Below are 23,825 nucleotides of genomic sequence, written 5' to 3' on the forward strand. Positions count from 1 at the left end.
AAAACATTATTTAAATGACCTCTTATTGGATGGCAAGAAATTCACTAAATTAGGGAACAGTGTCCAGTGCTGTGGCGCAGTGGGTTAAAGCACTGGTTCAAGTCCTAGCTGCTCCACTTCCGATCCATCTCTCTGATATGGCCTGGGAAAGCAGCAGAAGATGGCCTGAGTCCTTGTACTGCTGTACACATGTGGGAAACCCGGAAGAAGCTCCTGGCTCCTGGCTTTGGATCAGCTCAGCTCTGGCCATTGTAGTCATTTTGGGGAATGAACCAATGGAATGGAAAACCTTTCTATCTCTAGCTCTACCTCTCTCTGTAATTCTTTGAAATAAATAAAATAATTAAAAAAATAATTAGGGAACAAAATTAAGAAAGAATTTAAGTGGAGATTTATAAATATGCTACCTTGCCATCATGATTGGGATTAGTATGGTTAAATTTTTAAATGTCCTTTTAATAAATACATTTGATGTCTTTTTTTCTTTTTTAAAGATTTTATTTATTTTGGAGGTAGAGTTACAAACAGAGAGAGGGAGAGACAGAGAGGGAAAGGTCTTCCATTCACTGCTTCATTCCCCAGATGGCTACAACAGCCAGAGCTGAGTCAATCACGAGCCAGGAGCTTCTTCAGGGTCTCCCACATGGAGTGCAGGGGCCCAAGCACTTGGGCTGTCCTCTACTACTTTCCCATGCCATACCAGAGAGCTGGGACATAAACTGGTACCCATATGGGATACTAGTGTTGCAGGCAGAGTCTTCTCCCACTTTGCCATAGCTCTGGCCCCAGTAAATGTCTTGGAAGAGGAAATACATAGAGGATTTTATGAATTTGATGTAATACTTAAACTATTTAGGATACTTAAATGCTAGGCTGTCAGACATATGAACTATGTAACTTTATGAATGAATGGCAAAAATCACAGAGAAGAATTAAAGGTCACAGAACAGTGAATCTGCATAAGGCCGTGTTGGCCTGGGTATGAGTCCCTCTGGCTTCAGCCACTGAAGTTTCTTTCTATTTTATTCATGCCACATACAAGAGGGTCTCCAAAACAATTATGAAAATGTGTATTATGAAAAACTGTGCATGGGTTCAAAAAATTTTTTTGCACCTGAATAGACTTAATTGACTTTCTGTGAACTTTTTAAAGACTTTTGTGTACATCAAAGGTTGATCTGGGGCTTGAGCTCTTGTTGTTCTCACCCTGGGCTATATACTCAGAGTGTCAGTGCTGTGTGGAACGTTACCTGCTATTTCTACAGCACGGCAGAGCTCTCTTAGGTTTCATACCAGAGATGAAATCCTTTGGCTTAGAAATGACTCTCTGAGTCCTGCTCTGTATCCACATGGTCAGCCCAAATAATGCGGACGCTTGGTGAACTCCTGGCAGAACCTGAAAGGGCAGAACCAGGGAATAGCTGGAGAGCAGCACCAGCATGCCGTGCTCTGCTCTGTGAGCACCGCATGTTTGAAGTCTCCATCTCACGGAGAAGTTTACACCTCCCATCTCCACGGGGAAAATCTCGAAGTGTATGCAGCCAAGGAGTCACACTCTAGAGTCCGGGGTTGTCCATGATGTGGACTGATGCGCTGCCGTCTCTACGCTGTCAGGCCACTTCTGTCCTGAAGAAGTAGAAACTAAAGTCAGAGTCGTGCGCCCCTGCCGTGCCTGGTGTACAGTGGTGAGGCAGAGGGGAACACACCAAGTGGAAGGCTGAACCACTGACGGATGAAATATGAAATGGAAGTCTTCCCCGGGGTGGGGGTGGGGGGTTGCTCTTTGATTTTCTCTGATTATCTTTTGGGTTTCAGGACTGGATCCCTACTCCATTGTTCCATGAGCTCTGGTAGGGTTTATGTTTTTAGGCTGTTTGTTGCTTACAGATAAAAGGAACACTGGAGATGAGACCATTTCTCAGCCTGCTTCCTGTCTGTAGAAAAGTGAGGGCTCCAGGTCCTTGTAGGTGGCACGTGCTGTGAGCTCAGTGGAGTGGTTCTGCTGGCTTCCTAGCTACCTGTTGGTCACAGGCACACTCACAGTTTTGGAGACCTCCTTCCTCGTTTGACATTTTCCTATGTTTTTCTAACAGATGCTTGCCTGTCTGCATCTGTCTGCTCATTTGTGGATGACTTAATTCCATCGAACCTGGGAGAGGGAGGGGGCGGAAAGGCATGTGGCCTCTGTTCCTCTGGCTATCTGGTCCACATGAAGTGTGTCCCAGGCAGCTACAGCTTTGTGGGGTGTTCGCTTGGAGACACTAGAATCCTTGGAGTTTTTAACAGAGTGTGTGACTCACACTGCGTGGTTTGGTATTGCTCGTAAGGCAGAGTGTGGTTGAGCTTTGTTGCTGGAAGCCTTCGCCCTTGTATCTTACCCAAGTTGAAGTTGAGAAGTGGTTGTCTACACAAGGAGCTACTTTCTTAAACTTTACTATTTCTTCTGATTTGATTCTTGTAAGTTGTCTTTTTTCCTGGGCTTTCAATTGCTGATTTTGTCTTTTTTGTATAATGCCTGTCAAAATCAGCCACAAGCAGAGATATTGAAACAGATTCAACAAAGTTGTAGGGTAGATGTTGAATTTACAAAACTCACTTGGGTATATATGTACCAGCAGCAGTGGATAATTGGACTAGAAGTTAAGAAATCAATACCATTTATAATAGCATGTAAAAAAATAAAATCCCTGGGAATCAATTCAACAAAGGTGATTATAAATTAAAAAAAAAAAAAAAAACGAAAAAACAAAACAAAAAAACCTTGTTCATTGACAACCGTAAAGCATTGGTAAAAGAAATTGAGTTATTAGTTATTTAAATAAATGGAATAATATTCCCTGTTGACTTTAAAATATTTGATGACAAGCACTCAAGATCACTGAAATATTTATAAGATCACAGCAGTATTGTATACTTTTAGTGCAGTGCTATTTAGAAAGCAAAGCCTAGAGGCTGGTGCTATTGCACAGCGGGTTAGGCCATTGCCTGAAGTGCTGGCCTCCCACATGGGTGCTGATTCAAGTCCAGACTGCTCCATTTCCAATCCAGCTCCCTGCTAATGTGTCTGGGAAAGCAGCGGAGGAGCCCAAGTGATGGGGGCCCTGAACTCACGTTGCAAACAGGCACAAGCTTCTGGGCCTTGGCTTTGGCCTGGCCCAGCTGTGGCTATTGTAGGCATTTGGGGGGGTGTACCAGTGGATGGAAGATCTCTCTCTCTCGCTCTCTCTTCCTCCTTCCCTCCCTCTGTCCCTCTTTGTCTCTCCTTCTTTCTCTCTGTGACTCTGCCTTTCAAATAAATAAATAAATTTGTGTAAGACATCTCTCTTTAAAATTAAGAAGTAAGGGAAAAATAGCAGAGTACATAGACTTGTATGTTCAGGAGTCAAACCTTGTGAGTTTATCCCCAGTTTTGTTTTTAACCATGTTAGTTGGGCTAAGTCTCTTAACCTTTCTGTGCCTCCTTTTTCTCATCCATATACTGGATACACAAGCTATTCTTCTCTTACTGAGTTTTTGGGAGCCTTAAGTAACATCAGATTTGCATCTAATTGACTGCCTCACTGTCTTTTTTCTGATTCTTGACCAAGATCATATGTGTAACTGGGGTCAGAGCCAGGACTCAGGTGTTGTAGTCTCTGTAGAACAAAGACTGATTCTTGGAAGCTTATGTTGTGTCTTGTGATTTATCACAGTACTGGTTATCGAGAGCATTTGGAGAAAGGACCAGTGCATGGACAAGCTCTCTCTGTTTGTCTCTGACTCCCTGTCTCTTGTATCTACGCCTTTCAAATAAAATGAAACCTAATAAATACAAATTAAAATAAGATATACTAAAACTTAAAAATGCAGAATAAACAAGTTAGACTCGTAAATGATTGTTGTATATGGCATAAAAGAAGTGTAATCTTTTAAAATTGTTACTACTGTAAAGAGAACAAATTTCATGTATTTCATACGTATAATTCAAAGAACATAAGCATTTTTCCTTCCCTCTCCTCCTTTCCTTTTGTTTTTGCTTTAATTGTTTCAAATACATAATTTCACTCCACTTTGTAATCTCAGACTTGGTGTACCACTAACCCTAACTTTCAGCAAGTAAAAATTAGGAAGACTACAGTTCCACTGAGTGCAAACAAGGGCTAAAAACAATCAAATCACAAGATGTCTGTGTCATTCCTATGTGTTTTTTTTTATTCTATATTAACTACCACATATCAGAGAAAACATATTTGTCTTTTTGGAAGTGGCTTATTTAAGTGTAATGGTTTCCATTTGCATCCATTTTGTGCAAAAGCCTGGATTTCACTCTATTATGGCTGAGTAGTATTCCACAGTGTGTACATACCACATTTTCTTTATTCAATCGGCAGCCAGTAGACTTCTGTGTTAATCCCGTGTCTTAGCTGTTGTGAATTGAGCTGCAGTAAACATGGGGTTACAAGCAACTCTCATATGCTGACTCCATTTCATGTGGGTAAATTTCCAGGAGTGGGATGTCTGGGTCATAGGGAATATCTTTCCAGATTTATGAGAAATATCCATACTTGTACTAGTTTACATTCCCATGAACAGTTTATTAAGATGCCTTTTTCATACATCCTCACCAGCATTTATTATTTTTTGATTGTTGAATGATAGCCATTCTTAGTGAAACCTCATTGTGGTTTTGATTTGCATTTCTCTGATGGCAAGTGATTTTGAGCATTTTTTTTATGTGTCTCCTAGCCATTTGTACTGCATTATTTCAAAAATGCCTACTCAAGTCCTTTATTCATTTCTTAACAAGATTTTTGTTTTGATGTTGTTGAGTATCTGGAGCTCTTTGTAGTTTCTGGATATTGATTCTTTATCAGTTGAATAGCTTACAAATATTTTCTCCCATTCTGTTGATTGTCTCTTCATTCTGTTGAATGCAGAAGCTTCTTAGCTTGACGTATTTGCATTTTTCTGCATTTTATTTTATTGCATGTGCTTTGGTGGTCTTTTCCAATAAGTCTTTGCCTGTGCAGCTGTCTTCCAGAGTTTCCTAAGTGTTCTCTTTTTGTATTTGATGGGATCTGGTCATAGGTTTAGACTGATGATTCATTGTGAGTTGATTTTTCTATAAGGTGTAAGGTGGGGTTTTATTTCATACTTCTTTATGTGTAGATCCAATTTCCCCATCACCATTTGTTGAAGAGACTGTCCTTGCTCCAGGGATTGATTTTAGCTTGTTTGTCAGATAATTTGGTTGTAGCTGCATGGATTTCTTTCTGGGTTTTCTATTCTGTTCCATTGGTTTACATGCCCTTTTTTTGTGCCAGTATCTGGCTGTTTTGATCATAACTGCCCTGTGGAATGTCTTGAAATCAGCCGGTGCCACGGCTCACTAGGCTAATCCTCCACCTGCAGCGCCACCACCCAAAGTTCTAGACCCAGTTGGGGCGCTGGATTCTGTCCTGGTCACTCCTCTTCCAGTCCAGCTCTCTGCTGTAGCTCAGGAAGGCAGTGGGGGATGGCCCAAGTGCTTGGGCCCTGCACCTGCATGGGAGACCAGGAGGAAGCACCTGGCTCCTGGCTTTGGATCAATGCAGCGCGCTGGCTGTGGTGGCCATTTGGGGGGTGAACCAATGGAAGGAAGACCTTTCTCTCTGTCTCTCTGTCTAACTCTACCTGCTCCCCCCCCCCCCGCCAAAAAAAATGTCTTGAAGTCTGGTATTGTGATGCCTCCAGTTTTGTTTTTCTTGTTTAAGATTTATTTAGCTAATTGGTGTCTCTTGTGTTTCCATATGGATTTTAGCATAGCTTTTTCTTGATCTGTGAAAAATGTACTTAGTATTTTGATAGGGATTACATTGAGTCTATAAATTGCTTTGGGTAGTATGGACATTTTGGTATTTATTTTTCCAATCTATGAACATTGAAGATTTTTCTAGTTTTTGTATGTCATCTTTTATTTCTTTCTTTAATGTTTTGTAATTTTCATTGAGGAGATCTCAGGTCATTACTTAAATTTATTTTATTACTGTGAATGGTAGTGATCTAACAAATTCCTTCTCAGCCACAGCATTGTTTGTGTATACAAAAGCTATTGATTTTTGTATTTTGGTTTATATCCTGCAACTTTACCGAACTCTGTTATGAGTTGCAACAGTCTCTCAGTGTGGAGTGTTTTATTTCCCCTTTATGTAGGATCATATCATCTGCAAACAGGGAATATTTAACTTCCTCCTTTCTAATTTGTATCCCTTTGATTTTTTTTTCTTGCCTAATGGCTCTGGCTACAGCTTACAGAACTACATGGAATAGCAGAGGTGAAAGTGGGCATTATTGTTTGGTTCTGGATCTTAGTGTAAATGCTTCCAACTTTTCCCCATTCAATATGATGTTGGCTGTGTGTTTGTCTTATGTTGCCTTGATTGTGTTGAGGAATGTTCCTTCTATACCCAATTTGCTTAAGATGTTTTTTAATCATGAATGGATGTATTTTATCAAATGCATTTCATATCAATAAAATAATGTAGATTATTTAATGCATGTAGTAAAATGCATTTATATTATTGACATAATTCTATGGTTTTTATTCTTCAGTTTTTAATATGATGTTTCATATTAATTAATTTGCATATGTTGAACCATCCCTACATACCTGGGGTAAATCTCACTTGGTCTGGTTGAATGATCTTTCTAATGTTTGTTGGATTCAATTAGGTGGTATTTCGTTTTATAAATTTTATTTATTTATTTGAGAGGCAGAGTTCCAGACAGAGAGGTAGAGACAGAGAGAAACGTCTTCCATCTGCTAGTTCACTCCCCAAATGGCCACAATGGCTAGAGCTGGGCTGGTCTGAAGCCAGGAGCTTCAGGAGCTTCCCAAATGGGTGTTGGGGCCCAAGTATTTGGGCCATCTTTCTTCTGTTTTTCTAGGCCCATTAACAGGAAATTCCCCAATGGAGTGAAGCTGGAAGTTAAGAACTTAAGAAACACTTGAAAATATGCAAATACATGGAAAATGAACAACATGCTCCTGAATGAACAGTGGGTCGTACAAAAAAATCAAAAGAGAAATAAAAAAAAAAAAGTTCTAGAAATGAATGAAGATAATACCATCACATATCAAAACTTATGGGATGGGGCCGGTGCTGTGGTACAGTGGGTTAAAGCCCTGGCCTGAAGCGCCGACATCCCTTACGGGCGCCGGTTCTAGTCCCGCAGCTCCTCTTCCAATCCAGCTCTCTGCTATGGCCTAGGAAAGCAGTAAAGATGACCAAGTCCTTGGGCCCCTGCACCCACGTGGGAGACCTGAAAGAAGCTCCTGGCTTCAGATTGCCACAGCTCCTGCCATTGTGTCCATCTGGGGAGTGAAGCAACAGATGGAAGACCTCTCTCTCTCTCTCTCTCTCTCTCTCTCTGTAACTCTTGTTTTTCAAATAAATAAAATCAATCTTAAAAAAAAAAAAAAAAACCTTAGGGTATTCAGCAAAAGCACTGTTGACAGGGAAGTTTGTAGCAGTCAGTGCCTATATCAAGAAGTTGGAAAGGCATCAAATAGATGGTCTAACAATGCATCTCAAGAAACTAGAAAAACAAGAACAAACTAAACTCAAAATTAGTAGGAGGAAAGAAATAATTCGAATTAGAGTAGAAAAAGCAAAAATGAAACCACAAAGCACAATATAAACAATCAGTGAAAACAAGAGCTGCTTTATTTTGAAAAACTGAAGTTGATATATATTAACAAAACTGACCAAAAAGTGTGTTTATATATATATGTATATATATGTGTGTGTATATATAAAAGGACAAAGGCCCAAATTGATGAAGTTGGAAAGGAAAAAAGAGATACTAGGATGGATACCACAGAAATGAAAAGAATGGTCAGGAAGTATAATCAGCAAAAGCAATTTCAGTGGAATGATAGAGGAACAATGTAAATTACTGAATGAGAAGTCATCAAGAAATGAAAAATAGAAGCACAAGGCACGTCTTAGAGAAGCTTAGGCGAGAAGAATGCTTGTGAGAGTGCTGTGGGCGAGGGACTTTGCGTTTTGGCCAACAGGTAGTGCTCGTTCAGATTCTTAAGGAGTAGAGCCAGTCTAGAAAGAATGATTAGTTTAAAAAAAGAAACTGAAAGATTGGAGTCCCAAGGAGGAAGTAATGGGGACAGATTAACCTTTATTCACTAAGTAAACACTTTGGAGTATATATGTATGTCTGGAAGATGGTGTATATATCTACAGATCTAAATATAATTTTAAGTACTATTTATGACTTTGGTAGTTGTCATCAAGTTTAGTTCAGTGCATTTCTATCAGTACATGTGAAATCTAAATTTCTGTGAAGGATATGTGTGATATGCTATTTATATAATCTAGTAAGTATTATTGATAGAGATGAAATGCTGCCCAAACATAGTAAACTATATTATTCTATGGCCCTTAAGCTTTTTAATAAAAAAATGAATGAAACTTTTTCTTATAGTGCTTTGCAATAAGTAGCCAATGGCAGTAATATCCTTTTTTTAAAAAAAAAAAAAGATTTATTTATTGATTTGAGAGGTAGAGTTACAGACAGAGAGGGAGAGACAGAGAGAAAGGTCTTTGATCCACTGGTTCACTCCCCAAATGGTTGCAACTGCTGGAACTGTGCCGATCCAAAGCCAGGAGCCAGGAGCCAGGAGCTTCTTCCAGGTCTCCTACACACTTGCAGAGGCTCAAGGACTTGGGCCATCTTCTCTTATTTTTCCAGAAGCGTTGGAAGGGATCTGGATTGGTAGAGAAGCAGCTGGGAGTTAAACCAGTGTCCATATGGGATGCTGGTACTGCAGGCAGAGTTTTAGCCTACAAAGCCAAAGCACCGGCCTCAATAACATACATTTTTTAACTTAATATTTTACTTATTTTTTGAGATAACATTTTAGATTTACCTTATAGTGAATGTTTAATGTCACTACTAAATAAAGAATTCAACGAATTAAAATTTAAAAGGTCATTGTCCAGTAGGAAAATATGCAAGGGTTATAAACAATAAAGAAATGAGATGATGCTCAGTTTCCCTCATATAGAATTTTTTTAAAGATTTTATTTATTTGAAAGGTAGAGTTACAGAGAAAGGGAGAGGCAGAGAGAAAGGTCTTCCATCTGCTGGAAAACAGAATGGCTGGAGCTGAGCTAGTCTGAAGCCAGGAGTTTCTCCTGGGTCTCCCCTGCGGGTACAGGGGCCCAAGCACTTGGGCCATCCTCTACTGCTTTCCCAGGCCATAGAAGAGAGCTGGATCTGAAGACCAGCAGCGGGACAGCAACCAGCACCCATATGGGATGCCAGCACTGCAGGCAGAAGCTTAGCCTGCTTTACCACAGCGCCAGCCCCACTCATTTAAAATCATTAAATCTGTAGTGTGTAATTCCTATCAATTTGACCATGATTTAAAACAAAGTGTGACAAAACACTGTATTCACAGCAAAACTGATATACACAGGCATTTCCTTCTCACTTTTTTTTTTGGTATTTTAAATAAAGTTTAGCTCCCACATAGAAGGAAGAACATCCTGTATTTGTGTTTTTGTATTTGGGTTATCTCAGTCCACATGATGTCCTCTATTTCTGTATTTTTAACTTCTGATATATTTCATTAAGAGTTACAAGTATTTTTTTGAATCAAGTACTACAATATAAGCTCCATGACAACTAGATGTTTTTAAAATTCTGTTTTCTGTTGTATCCCCAAACCTATTAATGTTTGGGTTATAGTGTCCGAAAATTAAACACACTTATTATTGAGAAGAACAATTTATACCTTTTGATTGCTCTATAGTATTCTGTTGTACAGATACACAGTGTTTTGTTTATTCATTCAGTTATTACTAAATATTTAAGTGTCAAAGTTTGAGGCTGCTGTGAATGTTTTTGTAAAAGCTACGTGGGTACATATTTTAAAAATTTTGCTTATGAATGTTTTAATATGGAATTGCTGGATCATATGGTAAGTAGGTTGAGAAGTGGCTTAAGTTGATCAATGGGTGTCAAACTGTATTCCTGAGTTGGTAGTATTTTACATTCTCACTGCGAGCCTGTGAGAATTCTCTTTGCTCTTCTCTCCCTCTACTTGCTATTGCTTGGGTATTGGTTTATTAATCAATTTAGCCATGGTGGGTGGGGGTGGTTTTTCTTCTCTCTGTTTATCTGAATGGCTTTGTTGCTTCCTGGCCATTTTTGTATTTTCTTCTGTGAAGTGTATGTATATTCAAATCATTTGCTCATTTTATTATGTTGTCTGTGTTCATAATGTCTTCTTAGTTGGTAAAGTTTTTATAAATCCCAGATGTAAGTCCTTTGCCAGATACATGCACTATGAATATTTTATCATAGTTTTTATCTTTTTCACTTTCCTGATATCTTTAGACAAATAAAATCTAATTTAGAGGATTCAAATTTATTATTCTTTTTCCTTTACAGGCTATGCTTTTAATGCTGTGTTTACCAAATCTTTGCCTAACCATAAGCTGCAATTTTTTAAAAGAATTATTTGTTTGAAAGTTAGAGTTCTAAAAAGGGCAACAGAGGAGGAGGGGTGCTGGAGGACAGAGAGAGAGAGAGACAGACAGACAGAATGAATGAATCATCTTCCATCCACTGTTCACTGCCTAAATGGCTGCAATGACCTGGGGTGGGCCAGGCTAAAGCCAGGAACCTGGATCTCCGTCCTGGTCTCCCAGATGAGTGGCAGGGACTTAAGTATGTGGGCCATCATCTGCTGCTCTCTGATGCACATTAGCATGGATGCAGCTGGATCGGGAGTTGAGCAGACAAGATTCGGACCCATATGGGGATGCTGGACTCGGAGCATAACACATTGCACCGCAGCTTAACATACTGCACCGCAGTGCCGGCCCTACAGATAGTGGCCCCTGTGGTGTCTTTAAGAAGAAAGCCACATAGTACCCGCATCATTTATAGAGAAGTGTACCCCTCACTCTGCTGCGCCATCCCAACACCTTTGGACAGAGTCCTATGACCATGTGGTGCGGACCTGGGGATTCTGAGTTTTGTGCTCTTGGCCTGGTGTCGCTTAGCTGCAGTGCTCTTGACTTAGGGTTGAGTGCTCTCTGTGTGCGTGGACTGGGACCTTCCTCTGTGTGATCGGTGCCCAGCGTCACCCCTCCCACCTCCGAGCTGCCCAAGGCACAGCCTCCCCTGTGATAACCAGAAATGTCCCTAGCCATTGCCGATACCCGAACAGCAGTGAATCTTCCTATCAGGGACATGGAATGTTTCTGAATGTATTTAGTAGTTCTGTGATTTCTCTCATCCATTGTATAATTTCCCTCATATACACCTTCTACATAGTTCATTAGATTTCTACCTGAATGTTTCATTTTGGGGAGTGTGCCAGTATGAAAGGTCTAGTGTTTTGAATTTCAAATTCCATTTTTCATTGCTGGTAAACTGGGGGGGAAAAACAGTTTACTGTTGTATAGTAAACTTGTATTGTTTCCTACACCCTTGCTTTAAGTTGTTATTAGTTCTAGGAATTGTTCAGTTTTTTAGACTTTCTGCATGGATAACTCCAGTCATTTATTAAAAAAATAAAAGGACATTTCTATTTCTTCCTTCCCAATCTGTATACCTTTTACTTTGTTTTGCTTTATTGTGTTAGCTACTGTTCACAGTGTGGTGTTGGGAAGTAGAGGTTAGAAGGGGCACATGTGCTTTGTTTCTGATCTTAGGGGGAAGCTGCTAGTTTATCACCATTATTATGATGTTGACTATAGATTGTTTTAGACGTCCTTTCATAGATTAAAAAGTTCTCTTTTCTTCCTAGTTGTCAACTTTTTTTTTTTTTAACCTGACTGCATGTTGAATTTTGTCAGGTGCTGTGTATCTCTCACTATGTTTATGTAGTTTTTCTTCTTTAGCTTCTTAATGTTGATTAATTACATTAATTGATTTCCCAGTGTTGAACCAGCCTTGTATATGTGGAATAAATGCTACAGTGTTGTGGTGTATAATTCCTTTTCTACTGTTGGCTTCTATCCATTCATATTTTGCAGCTCTGTTCATGAGAACATTGGCCTGTAGTTTTCTTTCCCTGTAATGCTTAGGCTTGTTTTTGCATTAGAGTAATGTCGGCTTCATAGGTTGTTTTAGAATTATTGCCTATGTTTCTGTCTTCTAGAAGAGGCTGTAGAGAATTGGCTTAATTTGTCATCAGTTGTCAGACTTTACCAGTGAAGCCATCTGGGCCTGGGGTTTTCTGTTTTGGAAGGTTGTTGGCTATCATGATATGGGCCTCTAATCAATGGAAATTTCTTTCTCACTTCTGGAGATTGCTGAATCAAAGGCCACGGCACTTGCAGATGAGGCGCCCGATGAACAGCAGCTTCCTGGGCAGCTGTCTTTTCATTGTAGCCTCACAAGGCAGAGAGGAGAGGGTTCACTCAGGGCTTCTCTGTAAGCACACGGATCTGATCGTCCTCCAGATCTAAGAGCTCCCAAAGGCTCCATCCCTAATGCCACCACATAGGCGGTTAGGATGTGTCTGTTTCTCTCTCTCTCTCTCTCCCCCTCCCTCCCTCCCTCCTTCCCTCCCTCCTCCTCTCCTCTCTCTCTCTGTGTGCCCCTCTCTTCCAGACACCCCCTCTTTAATATTTGAACATTCGGATTTTGCAGGGACTGCTGCTTTCACACCATACCTGTATATGCTGATAATTTCATTCGTATAGGGCTGTTCAGATTGTCTTTTCTTCTGTTAGTTCTGGCAGATTCTGTGCTGCAAGGATTAGTCCATTTCCATTGGTTTATTGAATTTCTGATCATAAAGTTACTCATTTTATATAAGATATTTAATACTTACTTGAAAGGCAGAGTGATAGAGTGGGAGAGACAGGAGAAAGAGATATCCCATCCACTGGTTCACTTCCCATATGGCTACAGTGACAGGGCTGGGACAGAGTGAAGCTAAGAATCTGAAACTCCATCCCTTTCTCCCAAGTGAGTAGCAGGGATCCAGGTACTTGGACCATCTTTCTGGGTGCATTAACAGGAATCTGAGTTGTAAGTGGAGCAGTAATTAAAACCAGCCTTCTGATTCGGGATGCTGGAGTCTCAGGCGGTAGCTTAACTTGCTGCACCACAATCCTGGCCTCTACTTGTTTCAGTCAGTGTTTTGTTGTTGTTTATTTTTTTTCTATCATTCTTTATAATGAATGTTTTAGATTGATTTTAGCCTTTGTTCTTTTGTAGTATATACATTCAGTACTCTGAATATTCCTCCAAGCACTGCTTTGCCTGCATCCCACAAATTTGATGAGTTGTTTCATTTAGTTCAAAATAGTAAAAGATTTCTCTTAAGATTGTTTTCCTTGACGTATATATTGGCTGTGACTCTGTAGTTAAATCTCTAGGTATTATTGGATTTCCCAGCTATCTCCCTGTTATAATTTGTGGTATACTTCTATGTTCTGAGAGCAGACACTGGGTGACTGCATCTGTGAATTGTCACAGGGAGAGAACCTGTCATTCGTTTCATTTCCTGAATGGGAAAAAACTTATGTCTTAATCACTGAAATGTTGGGGTCATTTGTGGATAGCCGTGAGCATTACTTAAGTAGTTTAGGTCTGTCTGAATCTTTTATACTATCAACCGGGTACATACTTGAAAAAGTTATGTATTTTCATTAATTTTAAGGCAGATACACACACACAGAAAGAGAGAGAGAGAGACCCTCCAACACTGATTTTCTGCCTGGTGTTTTATTTCCCCAAATACCTGCAGCCATCAGGGCTGGGCCAGGCCAAAGCCAGAGCTCAACTCCATATGGGTCTCACACATGGACAGGGACCCATCTATGCGAGCTATCACCTGCTGCCTCACAATGTTTATTAACCGGAATTTGGAGGCAGAAGTTGGAAGCATTTCCATCGGTAGGGGATACAGGCATCTTTACCACTGTACCAAACACCTGTCCCAAATACATATTTTTTAAAACCTCAAAAAATCACAGAACTGTATGCACCTTGGAATCTGTCAAAGTTTTAAAAGTTGAGATATATAGTAATCAGTGAAAATAAGAAGTAATTCTGAAAGGCTGGCTCACAAAAATGTTAAAAAGTTCTCGTGTTGTTTAGGGGAAGGAGGAAACACTTGTGTATTGACAGTAGATGCCTAGTAAGATCCACATACTAGTGTGAATGTGTCCTTAATTATTGAAAAAATCAGAAGACTTCCAACCTTTAAAGAAGTGATTTCATTTCATTGTTTGACTTTTGAAGCTGAACACATCCTATCTGGGTTTAATTATGACTAAGAACAGGTGCTGCGTGCCAGTCTTCTTGCGTATCACACGGCTGTTTGCTGTATGGTGCAGGGATTGGATCACATTTGACTTTTCGGTTGAGGATCAGTCATTGCAGTACAACGTGTGTGTTGACCTCATGCCATGAGCCCTGGGACAAGTAGTTGGGTCCCTTCCAGTTACTTGCGAGACTAGAATGTGTCCTGTGCTCCTGGTTTTGGCCTGGCTCTTAGAAGCATTTGGGGAGTGAACCAGCAGATGGAAGATCTGTCTGTCTGCCTTTCAAATAAATAAAATTGAATGCAGAATTTTAAAAAGCACAAGAAATAGGGGGATGAAATAAAAGAAACAACAAATGCATAATAAAACCATCAAAAATATAATCCTTCTAAAGAGAAAAATTGGAATTCAACAGTGTCTGCAGCATTAAATGCTAAGAAAATATTGTCAGTTATTGGTAAAATTTGTCATAGGAGACTGCTGGTCTGAGGTTCTTGTCTTCACACAAGGAAAGAATTTCTGATGTGAAACAGAGAGCGATCAGTGAGGTTGCCAAGTTTAATGAAGAGAATACAGTTGACAGACGAGACAGGCGTCTCAAGAAAGAGTTGAGAGCCCAGTCTGCATTCAGACTGGGGTTTTCATAGGTATCGTTGTGGGCATACAGTCCCTACACACACACACGTAGGAAATTGCTGGGTGCAGGGCTTTTCTGGACATGGGATTCATGACATTCCTCTCAGGACTTCACTGGCATAGTGATAGTGGACCTAATAGCCCCCCTGGTGCAGGGTGAGAGAGATCCCCTAAGCTGCCCCCAGGAAGGGGGTGGGCCCAGCTAAAAATGAACAGTGAATAACTGGAGAGTGGCAAGGCTTTTGATATGCACATGCTATTCTGCTTCCCAGGCCTGCTTCCACATTTCTTCGCTCATTCAGCCACAAGAAAATTCCCATTTTTGTTCTACAGCCCATCACACACATAGGCTAACATTTACCTTTTCACCTAAGAGCCAGTTCCGAAGAGAAGTAAACCATGATCTTACGGGAGTTGAAGGTCTGTCTTCTGTAGTATCTTCATGCTGGTATATGGGCATAGAACTGGTGATGGATATTCTTCTCTCATTGTCTGCCCTGTGGTGTTTGGAGGTGGTTGAGAAAAGGGTGTGGTCCAATGAGATAGCCTGGAGACCCTGCCTCATGACCTTCTGGAGATAGATGACTTATATTCTGTCACACAGAACAGACGAGGGTCCGCACAGAAACAGTAGCAGGACTGAGCTATAGGGCCAAGGAGAGGCAACAGCCAGGATCTCCATGACCCGGTGTTGGGCCTTGCAGCGCCGGCACACCGGGTTCTAGTCCCGGTCGGGGCACCGATCCTGTCCCGGTTGCCCCTCTTCCAGGCCAGCTCTCTGCTGTGGCCCGGGAGTGCAGTGGAGGATGGCCCAAGTGTTTGGGCTCTGCACCCCAGGGGAGACCAGGATAAGCACCTGGCTCCTGCCATCGGAACAGCGCGGTGCGCCGGCTGCAGCGCGCTACCGCGGCGGCCATTGGAGGGTGAACCAACGGCAAAAGGAAGACCTTTCTCTCTGTCTCTCTCTCACTGTCCACTCTGCCTGTCAAAAAAAAAAAAAAAAAATTAAAAAAAAAAGAAATTCCAACCCTGTTGGCCCTGGAGTTGTCTGGCCTTACCTAAGAAATGCTGAACATGGTTTTGTACCTGTCCAGTTCGATGGACACCAAAAAACTTGGGCAGAACATGCCAAAGATGCTCCCATGGGCTGCAGTTAGCATGTTTAAGACATGCCTGTTGATAACGACTGCGATTGGCAACCGAGGGTGAAGCTGTGCTTTTGTTCTCCTTCCCAGGGGAGAGGACCCTGATCTGCTTGCTGTTGCGAGCCTGCTTTAGGGTCTTCACTGTTTCCCCATACTTAGGGATCCATATCCTGTCCATTTATGATATGTCGCAGTTGTCTTAAGGTTGCAGGAGCAGGTGTTTCCTGCATGTCCTGTATCATCTCTCAGGACTGTTCATATGCCTGCGTTCACAGAACATTCTCTGGTCTTAAAGTTTTTTTCTTTTAGTTGGTGTGAGTCTGTATTCTCTGTTTGGTCTTACACAATTCCCTTTCTGTGTTTGGGTGTCCAGGTTTCCATATGCGTGTATGTTTCTGATTGTTATGTTCGTTCCCTGCTTCTAGTGTTTTCCCTGTGATTCCAGAAACATCTTAAAGTATCTGACACATGTCCTTATTGGAATGTGTTCTTCCCAACCGTGAGGTGTTTTGTGTACAGGAATGTTTATTTCACAAAACCGTTTTATATGTAGAACTCATTCTGTCTCCTACCTTTTCCCATTAATTTGTAATCTTCTGACATCCACTTAAGGCATTTGTTAAGCCTTTTATCCCTTTGACATTCATCTAGTTTTCTTGCTAATTTTTATTTCTTTATAAATGTAAATATTAATCCCTAAAAGATTTCAGATAAAATGAATTTCTTAATTTGTAAGTTGAGCATACTAACTTTTTCTCAATCTCTAATTGTGATGTAATCTGATTTGCCATTTTTACCTTGTGGTTTGTACTGTCTGAAGAATTTCTTTCCTGTCCCTACAGCCGAAAGATTTAGTTTTACATTGTTTTTTTTTTTTTTCTATAAACTATAAATTTACCCTTCATATTGTGGAATTTCGTCCCCATAGCTAAATTTGAGGAAGTTTGTATGTGATGTTAGCTGAGATCCAACATCCCTTCACAGTTGCTCCATCAGACCCTAGTGCTTGAGGAGCCTGGATAGACCCTGTGTGTGACATTCCCTGCTGCGACACAAATTCTTGCAGAGACTTCGTCTGGCAGGTGTCACGAGGACATTTTTCTCTCTCCCCTTCTCAGCCTGCAGTGCCAGCCAGTGCGAGCAGTCTCTGAAGGGCGCTCACCACCTGCTGGCTGGCTGTGCTCTTCCTGGTTGTCTGTCCCTGGCCCAGACAACTCCCTTCCAGGACTTTGCATCTGAGACCTTTGGCTGAGCTATTCTCCGGGTGTCTGCGTTGCTTCCTCACTGGAGGAAAGAAACACTGTAGAGCCCTTTTCTCTTCTCTGACTTGGTTCTCAACACTTTGCACTCCTCCCTCACTGCCGCTGTGAGACAACTCCTGTAGCTGTGCTGACCCGCCTGACCCTGCACATAGGTGCTCTTCCATGGGGAGCAGTCGTGCTTTGTCAGGTTCCTTACTCTGTAGCAGTATGTGATGCAGTACTTCCATGTTACTTTGATCTTGGCCATTGCTGCCTGCTGGGCTGGGCTGGCACCTCCATGACTTAGCTGAGCTCCCCTGGGCCTCTCAGAGTGTGGTCCTTGGAGCAGTAGCTTCCATAATGCATCCATGTATCCTGGGAGCTGACTAGAAATGTACGTGCTGTACAACTACTGCTGACCTACTGAGCCCCAAACTCTGCACTTGGGGGCCAGTCTGTTGTAACAAAACCTTCCTGTGAGTCTGGTGCTACAGTCTGAGGACCACCAAGCTGATAAACAGTGTGCCCTTCACATGGAGTAATACGGTGTTTTCTCTAGCATGCATTAAGTTGCTGTACATATGTGTGTCTGCCTCTGAGCTGTCTCCTGCTCCATTAGTGTGTTTGTTCTTGCATAAATACCATTTTATTACAGTGCGGTGTATCTTAATATGTGGTATGGCAAATCACTACTCTTTCTTCTTGGTGGTTTCTTCTTTCAGCACCAAATAACTCACTCCATTCTTGTTTTGAGTACATGGTTTCTGCCATGGCGTATGCTGTGATTCTGAGCCTTTTCTCCTTTATGGAAGACGTTTTGTACCAGTGAGAACTCTGTAAGATACCCTGTTTTTCTGTATTTTGAGGATGACACAGCACTGGATGTAAATTAGTTGGTTTTTAGCCTGCTCGGTGTCCCTGAACCTCCTGGGTGTATGGCTTCATGTTTTGCTTTAAAATTAAGAAAGAAAGCTACTAGTGCTTCCAGTACTTCTCAGGCTTCCTTTGTCTTCTCCTTGGGTAGTTCAGTTACACATGTGTTACATCTTGGATGTTCTGGTGCTTTAAAAAAAAAGCCTAATTCTTAATTTTTTCACTGCCCATAAGAAGCTTTTTACTCCTCTGCCTGCATGCTATGGTGCTTTCCTTGATCGTCTTAACACTGCCGTTGAGCCCTGCAAAGGCCTCTGTTTTGTTTGGGTTTCTAGCATTTTGTGTTCATTTGGCTTTTCTTTCTGCCTTTGCTCCATCTGTCCTTTCATATTGCCTGTTTTTCCCGTCGGATTCCTCAGCATATCCAGCATGGTTGTTTTAAATGCCCATCTGAGACTTACTAAAAAAATGTATCCTATCTGAGAGTGGTTCTCATGCCCGCTTCGCCTCTACAGACTTTTAGTCTTCTAGCCGTGGGATTCCTTCCGTGATGTATGGTGGGACCTGAGGTAGACAGACTTTATATTAACCTGTCTGGGGCGGGTATGGCTGTGTGTTCTGTTGCTGTGCCTTGCCAGGGCTGTCAGTGCTGTGAGTGTGCTTGGTTGTTGTGTCTCCTCTGTCTTCAGCTTCTTGGGGACCCCTCTGTCCTCTGTTCACTGTTAGCAGCTCGCAGCCCTGTCGGCCGGCAGGCGGAGCGCTGGGGAGAGGCGCCATCCTGTCTTCCTAGGATTCAGTCTCAGTGAGCCCCTTTGGTTTGCTAGCTTTCCTCCCTCCTTGGTGCAAGGCTGGGCGTCTAGAGGGACCTGGAGTCTTGGTACTGCCGGTGTTCAGGTGAGGAGAGGTTCTGGTAAAGACTTTACCTGCGGCAACGGTCTTTGTGGTGGAGAATTCTCTGGGCTTACCTCATCCAAGGTTGCATTTCTCTTCCCTAAGCCATGAGGGGAGAGTTCACGGCTCTTCCCAGTGACCAAAGCGCCGAAGGGCTTAAGAGCCTGCTGAGAAGCTCCTACCCCAGCAGCCCTCGCAGCACGCCCATCCCTGTGCGTCCGCCAGCGGCTCCTCAGAATGCTCACCTCCGTCCTCCTGCCGGTTCCTCTCCAGGGGCCTCTGTGGCGACAGAGCAATTCCCTGGCTTTGTCTTTCTCTGGGTTTCGAGGTGGCGCTCTGCCTGGGGTGGTCCTCTGGCTCTACGGAGCATCAGTGATACTCGGGTTGTTCAGTTTCTCTTGTTGTCAGCATCACAGCAGTGACGACATCCAAGCTGTTTACAAAGCAGGAACTGAAACCAGGCGTGTGATAAGTGTTCCTCATCATCTACTGTGGCAATTTTTCAAAACTTGAAAAAAAAAAAGTCTTTTAATTTTTTACAAATAAGTCTACTAAAGTCATGGAGTGAGTCCAGTTAAAATGGGGGTGGGAGGGTTAGTTTGAAACCTGTTGGTCGCTAGATAAACTGGTCAGGTACAGGCTCACCCCTTTGAACACAGGTGTCTTTGTCAAGCAGTCTGTCTTTGATCTTAGCAAATCGTGGAGGTAATATTTTATCTTCACTACATGTTGTACTCAGTATTTACTGCGTGCCCTCATCTACTTCCTGGAAATGTATTTATGGGGTGGGGGTAGCAGGAATGCAGGATGTTGTCATGTATGTATTTTATGTGATTGTAGAACGTAGATGTTCGGAACTGCCTTTCTGCTCTGGAGAATGCGTGTTCTTGTGCATATTGAAGAGAAAGAGGCATTGTTTTGTCGTCTGCATTCTTTCTACGTAGACGGTGTAACTCTTGAAGGAAATGGGTGATCACTTTCTGTCTAAAAGATGTTAAAGACGCAGTCATCTTCCCAAGGATATTGTTACCACTTCTGCATTTACAGTCATCGCGAAGTTGTTTGGAGGGAGAAGCGGGACCTTTGTTAAGTTTCCTAACAGTGTCAGAATGGTGAAACACGGAGTTAGATTTTGAGGAGTAGGGCAGGGATTCTGATATGCAAGTCTTTTTATTGACCTTCCACTTTCTGTCATGTTCTATATGCTTCTGACCTGTTTTCCCACTGAACCAGTAATTTAGTCCATTACTGGTCTGTGTAAATCTTAGCCACAGCTATTTCCCAAGGTGGTTTTGGGTCTAACGAGTGGTTGGTGTTGATGTCCAGCAGGAAATCTTGCAAACCAGATGATTGGTGTGGTTCACTGTAACCTTGTTAAAGCATTGGTCAGGTTGCACTTAGGGGAGTTATTTAATTAGTTTCCCAATAATGTTTGTGTACAAGTTTTGGGTGACCACTATTTTTTTTCCCCTCTCATCATGATTCAGAAAAATACAGTTGCTTGTTTTTATCAGAGTCAGGTATGAATTCAGTACTGTTTGTCTCCTGTAAGTTGTCTTTAGACCATCATTCTGACAACTGTTAGAACTCTGGAACACTAGTAACTCTCAGGGTGCTGCCCACTTGAGTTTGAAGCTTCCAGTATCCCAGATGCTAAAATAAATAAATAAAAGATTTAAGATGTAGGAAGCCTTCCCTGTCTTTCTGAAGCTCACATATTTATCATGGAAGACAGATATTAAAGATTAGAATATTATAATCAACACACTACCGTTAGAAACATGGTGCTCTGGGATCACAGGTGAGGGAACAGTCGATTCTTCTCGAATTTTCAGGGAAGACTTGACAAAAGACCTGGCACTGCATAGAACTTGGAAGATGGGCATTGGGCTGGCAGAGAAAGGAAGGGTAGTGAGTAACCAGAGTATGTGTTAAAAATTAACCTACTTAAACTACATATATATTTTACTTCAGGTTTCTAGAAATATTATTCACTCACAGTAAAATCTACTCAGAACAGGTGTACCATTCTGCAAATGTTGATGGACAGATACAGCTTGGCCGTTATCACTAAGTTAAGATACAAACATATCTGTCCCATCCCCTTTGCCCCTTTGTAGTCAGTCACTGTATTTGTAAGCGACAGCAAGTAGACTGTCTCATCGGTTTTTCTCCTGGCTGTAGTTTTCTGATGATAAATTATTTCAAATTCTATGTATTATACTTTATCAGAGATTTTTTGTCTGGTCTTCTAAATTTGGGTTATTAATTTGACTGTCATAATACAGTAATTTAGGGAATACTACAATAAGTGTTAACCTTTTAATAATGTTAAAACATGTAGTAATTTTCATATTAATTACTATAGGTATTTGTAATCATGATGAGAAATGTGATTAAAAGTTATATCCTTACTTACAAAACTTAGTTTTGTGATTTTTTTTTAAATGTTCAGTTATTTATTTTCATCAACTTGAAAGGCAGAGTGACAGAGATTTTCTGTCAACTGGGTCACATCCCAACTGCATGCAACAGCAAAGACTGGGCCAATCTGAAGCCAGGAGCCCAGAACTCCATCTTGGTATCCCAGATGGTTCGCAGAGGTACAAGACTTGAGCCTTCATTTTCTGCCTCTCACAGTAGACATTAGCAAGAAGCTGGACTAGAAGCAGAGTAGGTGGGACTTGAACCGGGCACTCCAGCATGCAAGCAGGTATCCTGAACAGCGGCTTAACCCCCTGCACCACAAGACCCATCAGCTGTGTGATGTTGTAAAGCCCAGGGCATGCCAGAGGAAACAGTGATGGTTTTGAAATGGAGATGGTCGTATCTCATAGGAAGGATGTATCCTATTTTCTCAAGGTCATTCTCAGCACGTCTTTGTATGATTTGCAAAAGCATATCTAAGAGTACTTCAACAAGTTCATGCAGAATGGAATTGAAAGATAAGTTTATTGCCATGCAATATAATTTAGAAGTCCATAGGTAGTTTCTCATAATACACACTTCCTTGAACTCTGAGAAGACCGTTGTATTCAGCAGTGTTTGCCTTGTACCTCAGATAATGCTTTGTACTTTGTACTCTGGAATTTATATTGGATAATGTTAAGACTTTGGAACTATAGGGGATGAATAAGTTGTTTATGTTACCGCTTCATTTTAATAGTTTTTAATTTTTTGCTGAGTTCAAGTCAAAAAGTCCGATTCCTTATTCAGTTATTATCAAGTGTTTTTAACACGTTTTCATCCTATCCACCACTTTTCGTCCCCTTTGTAGGGTCAGTCCTGTTAGACCTACTGCCATTTTCTATGAAGTTGTTCTGTGCTTTTTATTTGCAAAGTTATTAAAACAGTATTAAGTTTAAAAAGCATGAAATTCCATCCATATATTGCACATTAAAACAGTGTCATTTTCGTTGTGGCCCGTTTTAGTATGTATTGAGATACACATCTTTTTACATGGTGGTAATCTTGGCTTTACATAATTTTATGGCTTTATTTTCAACTGCAGTGTTTTAGAAGCAGACATTTAAGTGATACATAGTTTTTACACATAACATTTCAATATCTCGGATTTTTTTTTTTTAAAAAACCCTGTATTCATTTGAAAGCTGGGGTGGGATGGGGGGAGGGTCGAGAAAGAGGGTGGGGAAAAGAGAGAGAGAGAGAGAGGGAGAGAGGGAAGGAGAGGGAGAGGGAGAGATCTTCTATCTGCTGATTCTTTCTCTAAATGCTTGCAACAACAGGTGCTGGGCCAGGCCAAAGCAAATCTCCTTCATGGGTGGCAGAGAACCAAGTACTTAAGCCATCATCCACTCTTCCCAGTCACATTAGCAGGGAGGTGGGTTGGAAGCAGAGCAGCTAGGACTTGAACCCGTGTTCCAGGATAGGATATGGACTTCCCGAGTGGCTGCTTACTCACCTGTTCCACAGCACCCGCCACCCACTATTTCTTCCATTTGATGCGCCATGATTAATTGCACCATGCCGCCTGTTGGTCATTATGTTTTGGTTTTGTACTTTTCAAAGAATGTTTCTGTGTACTTGTCCATGGGTAATATCTTTATTTTCTGCTGCAAGCAGTCCCTTACTTTTGTACATTTTCATTTCCAAGAGAATTAAAAACTTTGACATCATAAGGATACCCCAGTTTTATAGACATATCTTTCAGTTGTTTTTAGTATTATGTGGAGGTCTCCTGCTGGAATTTCTGTAGACTGTCATATTTAGCAAGGATCCAGTTAAGGCTGACGATTTCTTTTGAAAGCTTATTTATTTATTTATTTTGGACAGACAGAGTGAATAGTGAGAGAGAGACAGAGGAGAGAAAGGTCTTCCTTTTTGCCGTTGGTTCACCCTCCAATGGCCGCTGCGGCCGGCACATCGCGCTGATCCAAAGCCAGGAGCCAGGTGCTTCTCCTGGTCTCCCATGCGGGTGCAGGGCCCAAGGACTTGGGCCATCCTCCACTGCCTTCCCGGGCCACAGCAGAGAGCTGGCCTGGAAGAGGGGGCAACCGGGATAGAGTCCGGCGCCCCAACCGGGACTAGAACCCGGTGTGCCGGCACCGCAAGGTGGAGGATTAGCCTGTTAAGCCATGGCGCCGGCCGAAACCTTAATGTTTTAAATCGTAAAAAAGAGGGGGGAGGAGGCGGTGCTGTGGCAGGGGTTAACACCCTGGCCTGCAGCACAGGTATCCCATAGGGGTGCCAGTTCGGGACCCAGCTGCTCCACTTCTGATCCAGCTCCTTGCTATGGCCTGGAAAAG

At 41.7% G+C, this 23,825-nt stretch overlaps 1 protein-coding gene across 6 annotated transcripts in view; it reads left to right on the top strand.

The window, feature by feature from the left end:
• The window catches only part of CCDC91 (coiled-coil domain containing 91), a 325,533-nt gene that overhangs the window by 196,668 nt on the left and 105,040 nt on the right, over nt 1-23,825 (top strand). The gene's annotated exons all lie outside the window — the stretch shown is intronic.

This window comes from Lepus europaeus, chromosome 6 (genome assembly GCF_033115175.1).
Source record: "Lepus europaeus isolate LE1 chromosome 6, mLepTim1.pri, whole genome shotgun sequence".
Taxonomy (NCBI): domain Eukaryota; kingdom Metazoa; phylum Chordata; class Mammalia; order Lagomorpha; family Leporidae; genus Lepus; species Lepus europaeus.